Raw genomic sequence first — 6440 nt, forward strand, 5'->3', positions numbered from 1 at the left:
CAGGGTCCTGAGGTGGGTCTTTCATGACTGGAGGTGGGGAAAGGGGCAGAGAAGGGAAGCCTTTCCTGTTGATTGCACTCAGCAGGAAGGGCAGCCACAAATCCCTCGGAGTACCACCTGTGCATCTCCCTACTAGATCCATGGGCCAGTGTTAAACCCACACCTCAGCCTAGTCTGTGGCATCTCCACGTGAGTGCGTCACAGTGCAGCTGCGAAAGCAAGCTCCTGTGGACACAAAGCCCGCGAAGACAGGCTACACAGTGTGGGCAGGGGAGAAGCCACCAAGTGGAGCTGTAGCACCACCTGCTGGAAAACCAGAGAGCGTTCCAGGAACCTGCCTGGTGACATGTAAGAATCAAGCAGTTCAGTCGCCCAGTCGTGTCTGACTGTTTGTGACCCCATGGACTGCAGCACGCCAGGCCTCCCCGTCCATCACCAACTCCTGGAGTTTACTCAAACTCATGTCCATGGAGTCGGTAATGCCATCCAACCATCTCATCCTCTTCCATCCCCTTCTCCTCCCACCTTCAGTCTTTCTCAGCATCAGGGTCTTTTCCAATGAGTCAGTTCTTTGCATCAGGTGGCCAAAGTACTGGAGTTTCAGCTTCAGCATCAGTCCTTCCAATGAATATTCAGGACTGATCTCCTGTAAGATGGACTTTTGGATCTCCTTGCAGTCCAAGGGACTCTCAGGAGTCTTCTCCAACACCACAGTTCAAAAGCATCAATTCTTGGGCGCTCAGCTTTCTTTATAGTCCAACTCTCACATCCATACATGACCACAGGAAAAACCATAGCTTTGACTAGAGACGGACCTTTGTTGGCAAAGTAATGTCTCTGCCTTTTAATATGTTTAACATGCTGTCTAGGTTGCCTTTTTTTTTTTTTTTTTCCCCCAGCTATTACTTATGCAGCTCCTACTCCAAAGATTTCAGATACAAGGGCAGAAAAGGCTGCAAAAGTGTTTGGTTTATGCCTTGACACCACAGTCACTGATTTCCAAAAGTGAACGGGCAGCACAAAGGCTGCATGTTCATATTTTCTCTTTGTTTCTGATTCAATCTGGGGAGATTGTACATTTCTAGGAATTTGTTCATTTATTTAGGTTTTCAATTTTGTTGGTGTATAATTAATAATAATCTCTTATGAACCTTTGTATTTCTCTGGTGTCTCTTGTAACTTCTCCTGTTTGATTTCTAATTTTATTTATTTTGGCCCTCTCTCTCTTTTTTTTTTTTGGCAACTGGCTAAATTATCAATTTTGCTTGCTGCTGCTGCTAAGTCGCTCCAGTCGTGTTCAACTCTGTGCAACCCCATAGACGGCAGCCCACCAGGCTCCCCCGTCCCTGGGATTCTCCAGGCAAGAACACTGGAGCGGGTTGCCATTTCCTTCTCCAATGCAGGAAAGTGAAAAGTCAAAGTGAAGTCGCTCAGTTGTGTCCGACTCCTAGTGACCCCATGGACTGCAGCCTACCAGGCTCCTCCGTCCAAGGGATTTTCCAGGCAAGAGTACTGGAGTGGGGTGCCATTGCCTTCTCCATCAGTTTTGCTTACCTTTTCTCAAATATTCAACTTTTAGTTTTACTGATCTTTTCTATTTTTTAAAAGTATCTATTTCATTTATATATCTGCTCTGAGCTTTATGATTTATTTTCTCCCACTAACTTTGGGCTTTGTTTGTTCTTCTTTATCTTTATCCAGTTCTTTTAGGTGTGAGGTTAGGTGGTTAGAGGTATTTCTTATTTCCTGAGGTGGGCTTGTGTTGCCATAAACTTCCCTCTTAGAACTGCCTTAACTGAGTTCCGTACATTTTGGACCTCTGTGCTTTTGTTCTCGTTTGTTTCCGGGTACGTACGTCTCTGATTTCCTCAGTGACCCACTGATTGTTTACTGGCCGGTTGTGTAGCCTCTATGTGTTTCTGTTTTCTGCAGTTTTTTTCCTGTAGTGCATTTCTAGTCTCATAGCATTGTGGTAAGAAACGATGCTTGATATGATTTAAATTTTCTTAAATTTATTGAGGCTTGTTTTATGGTTTAGCATGTGAATCTATCCCAGAGAATGTCCTATGTGCACTTGAAAAGAATGTGTATTCTGCTGCTTCTGGATGGATATATATATATATATATATAGATAGATAGATAGATAGATAATTTTTTTTTTCCTCTCAGGATGATCTGTCCTTTGACATAATTTGGTCATTAAAGTCACCTCCTATTATTATGTCACTGTCATCTTCTTTTATGACTGCTGATATTTGGCTGATGTATTCAGGTGCTTCTGTTTTGGGTGCATGCATATTTACAGCTGTTTTATCTTCCTCTGGGACTGAACCCTTTACATTATGTCATGTCCTTTTTTGTCTCTTGTAACTGTCTGTTTTAAAGTTTGTTTTGTCTATATAAGCACTGCTACCTCAGCTTTCTATTTCCATTTTCATGGACTATCTTTTCTAATCCTCTCTCTTTCAGTCTGTGTTATCTTTAGATCTGAAGTGAGTCTCCTGTAGGCAGCATATATATGTGTCTTGTTTTTGTGTTCATTCAACCACTCTTTATCTTTTGATTGGACATTTAGTCCATTTACAATTAACTAATTATTGCTAATTATGTATGTATTGCATTTTGTTGATGTTTTGGCATTGTCTTGCAGTTCTCTTTCGTTTCTTTCTTCTTTTGGTCTCTTCCCTTGTGATTTGCTAATTATTTTTAGTATTATGTTTGCATTCCTTTCTCTTTTGTGTGTGTGTGTATATCTACTGTAGATTTTTCGTTTGTGGTTACTATGCTGCTGCTGCTGCTAAGTCACTTCAGTCGTGTCCGACTCTATGCGACCCCATAGACGGCAGCCCACCAGGCTCCCCCGTCCCTGGGATTCTCCAGGCAAGAACACTGGAGTGGGTTGCCATTTCCTTCTCCAATGCATGAAAGTGAAAAGTGAAAGTGAAGTCGCTCAGTCGTGTCCGACTCTTCGCAACCTCATGGACTGCAGCCTACCAGGCTCCTCCGTCCATGGGATTTTCCAGGCAAGAGTACTGGAGTGGGGTGCCATCGCCTTCTCCGTGTGGTTACTATAGGTTCATATTAACAATATATATGAGTATTTTAGTTGATGATCTAAAGTTTACAAATCTAAGAACCCTGCATTTTTACTCCCCTGTACACACATTTAATATTTTTGATGTTATATTTTACATCTTTTTGTGTATTGCTTAACTACTTAGTATAGATATAGATGCTTTTTTGTACTTTTGTCTTTTAACCTTCCTACTAGCTTTATAGGTAGTTTATCTACTACTTTTGCTATATATTTGTCCTTTCATAATTTAAAAATTTTCAGTTGTGGCCTTTTCCCTTACTGTTTAGAGAAGTCCCTTTAACATTTCTTGTAAAGCTAGTTTCATGGTGCTGGAGTCTTTCAGCTTTTGCTGGTCTGTAAAACTCTTTATTTCTCCTTCAAATCTGACTGATGGCTTAGGCAGGTATTCTTGGTTGTAGGATTTTTCCTTTCATCGTTTTAAATGTATCACTCCCTTCTAACCTGATAGTATTACGGGAGTTCCTTTGTACATAACTGGTTGCTTTCCCTTGTTGCTTTTAATATTCTCTCTTTAATTTTTGCCATTTTAGTTGCAGTTGGTGTGCTTCTGTTTGGGTTCATCTTGTTCAGGGCTCTCTGTGTTTTCTGGACCTGGATGTCTGTTTCCTTTCCCAAGTTAGTTCAGCTGTTACGTCTTCAAATATGTTCTCTGTTCCTCTCTGTCTTCTCCTTCTGGGGCCTCTATAATGTCAATATTATTAATAGCATGCTGGATGTTGTTTCAGAGGTCTCTGAAACTGTCCTCATTTTTTCAAATTATTTTACTTTTTTCTGTTCAGCTTCCCTCTGATTTTATTCTGTCTTCCAGGTTGCTGATCTGCTTCTCTCATCTGCTAATCTACTCGTGACTTTTTTCTAGTGCATTTTTTCACTTCAGTTAGTATATTCTTCAGCTCTTTTTGGTTCTCTTTGTATTTTCCAACTCTTTGTTTTATACCTCTGTCTTCCGATGAGAAGATATATTCCATTCTTCTTCTGAGTTCTTTGACCATCTTTACAGTCATACCTTGAATTCTTTCTTGAGTAGACTGGTTATCTCCACTTAGTTCTCCTTCTAGAGTTTTCTCATGTTCCTTTGTTTGGAACATATTTCTCCGACTCACTTTGCCTGATTCTGTATTTCTGCTGTGTGCGCTCAGTCATGGCTGACTCTTTGCAACCCCATGGACTGTAGCCCGCCAGGCTCCTCTGTCCTTGGGGATTCTCCAGGCAGGAATACTGGAGTGGGTTCCCATGCCCTCCTTCAGGGGATCTTCCCGACCCAGGAATCAAACCAGGGTCTCTCACATTGCAGGTGGATTCTTTACCAGCTGAGCTACCAGGGAAGCCCCTCTCTATTATATGTTTCTATGTATTTGGAAGATTGGTTATGTTTCCTGATCTTGGAGATACGGCCTTACATGAGAGAGTCCTCTGAGGCCCAGCAGGGCACTCCCTTCTGATCTCTAGAGCTATGTGCTCTGGGGGCACCCTCTGTCTGTGCAGTGTGTACCCTTCTGCTGTAGTGGGCTGGTAGGTGTGGATAACCCTGGCCAGGTTGGTTGTCAGGCCTTGCCTAGTGTGGAGGCTTCCAGCTGCTGCTAGGTGGGGCCTCGGCTCAGGGGGTCCTATGGCTGGTGTCTGCCAACCGGTGGGCAGAGCTGGGTCCTGGGGTCTGTGGCTGCAAGGTCAGGGGGTTGGATCTGGTGTCAGCCTGCTGCGGGCAGGGCCAGATCCCGAATGCTGGCTCAGGGCGCTGGCTGTCCTGGGCTACTGCTGACATACTGGCGGGCAGCACCAGGACCTGGGGCAGCCTGCAGTTCAGGGGTCCTATGGCAGCCAGCCTGCTGGCAGGTGGGGCTGTGACCCTGCCTGGACAGCTGTTTGACCTGGGTTTTCTAGGACTGGTGCCGACTAGCTGGTGGGGCAGGGCTGGGCCCCAGCACTAATAAGCTAGAGGGAGGATTCCAAAATGGCGCTTGCAACACCCATGTCCTCACGGTAGGATGAGCTCCCTAAACTGGTAGCTGCCCGCCTCTGTCTCTAAGGTGATCCCCTGTTGTCTCTTGCTTCTCTGACCCAGACTCCTTTCAAATTACTCTTTATGCCCTGGGTCCTGGGTGTGTGTAATTTTGTGTGTGCCCTTTAAAAATGGAGTCTTTATTTCCTACAGCCCTCTGGCTCTCCTGAAAGCAAGCCCCGATGGCCTTCTGATGGCTTATCTTCCGGGTAACCTTCAAGCTGGGGAGCCCTATCTGGGGCTTGGTCTCCTTGCTCCTTGGGGAGGACTACTGCCATAGTAATAATCCTCCAATTTGTGGGTTGCCTACCCAGGGGTATGGGTGTAGTGAAAGTTTGGTTGCTCAGTCACGTCCGCCTCTTTGAGACCCCATGGATTGTAGTCTACCAGGCTCCTCCGTCCACGGGATTTTCCAGGCAAGAGTACCGGAGTGGGGTGCCATTTCCTTCTCCAGAGGATCTTCCTGACCCAGGGATCAAACCCGGGTCTCTCACATTGTAGGCAGACGCTTTACCGTCTGAGCCACCAGGGAAATCATACTGCATCTCTGGCCCTAATTTCCATCTCACGTGGGTCCATATTCATATCTTTAGTTGTAGATCCTTCTTCTGGTCTTCAGGTCTTTCTCATTGCTGGTCGCTATAAACAGCTGAAGTTTTGGTGTGCCCGTGGGAGGGGGCAAGCTCAGGATCTTCCTTCTCCCCCATCTTGGCCACTCCACAGCTAGTACCTATTTTATGGGCATGAAATTGCTGAAATTATAGGATACATACTTGTTCATCTTTACTAGATAATGTCAAATTGTTCTCAAAAGTCACTGTAAAATGTGCTCCCGGCACTGTGAGTTCCAGGTTCCGTGTTACCAACATCTGGTATTGTTGAACTTGCTCGTTTTTGTCATTCTGGTGGGTCTCTGCTGGTTTCATTTTATGTTGCTTTGATACAAATGAGGCTGACCTTTACATATTTTTCTGTTTATTTATTCGATTAGGGTGATCTTTTTATACTTGTGGTTCCAGCATAATTACTAGAAGGCCTCCTCTCACTTCTCAGTTTGGACAGTAAATTATGCAGCTTTCTATTCTTAGTTGAGTTCTTCTACCACCATGGAAATTCTCTTCTTGCTCTTTAGGACTAAGGATGATACTAACATGGTTAAGTGTCTCTGAGGGAAGAAGACTAAATTTGGGTAGATACAGAGGATGGAGCAAAAAAAAAAAAAAAAAAGAAAGAAAGGGAAATCGGATGTATCAGCTATGACTACTGGGTCTGACTCAGGATGACCATTTCCGAAATAGTGTGAGGTGGTGCCTTCTCATGGGCACAAGCAGATGGACTTGATCA

At 44.3% G+C, this 6440-nt stretch overlaps 1 non-coding gene across 1 annotated transcript; it reads right to left on the reverse strand.

Moving 5' to 3' along the window:
* Positions 1–897: 897 nt before the first annotated feature.
* Positions 898–1027, reverse strand: LOC129659738 (small nucleolar RNA SNORA13). Its single transcript, XR_008718213.1, has one exon. It is a non-coding gene; the product is annotated as a small nucleolar RNA SNORA13 (small nucleolar RNA).
* Between the last annotated feature and the right edge of the window lie 5413 nt (positions 1028–6440).

This window comes from Bubalus kerabau, chromosome 8 (genome assembly GCF_029407905.1).
Source record: "Bubalus kerabau isolate K-KA32 ecotype Philippines breed swamp buffalo chromosome 8, PCC_UOA_SB_1v2, whole genome shotgun sequence".
Lineage (NCBI taxonomy): Eukaryota > Metazoa > Chordata > Mammalia > Artiodactyla > Bovidae > Bubalus > Bubalus kerabau.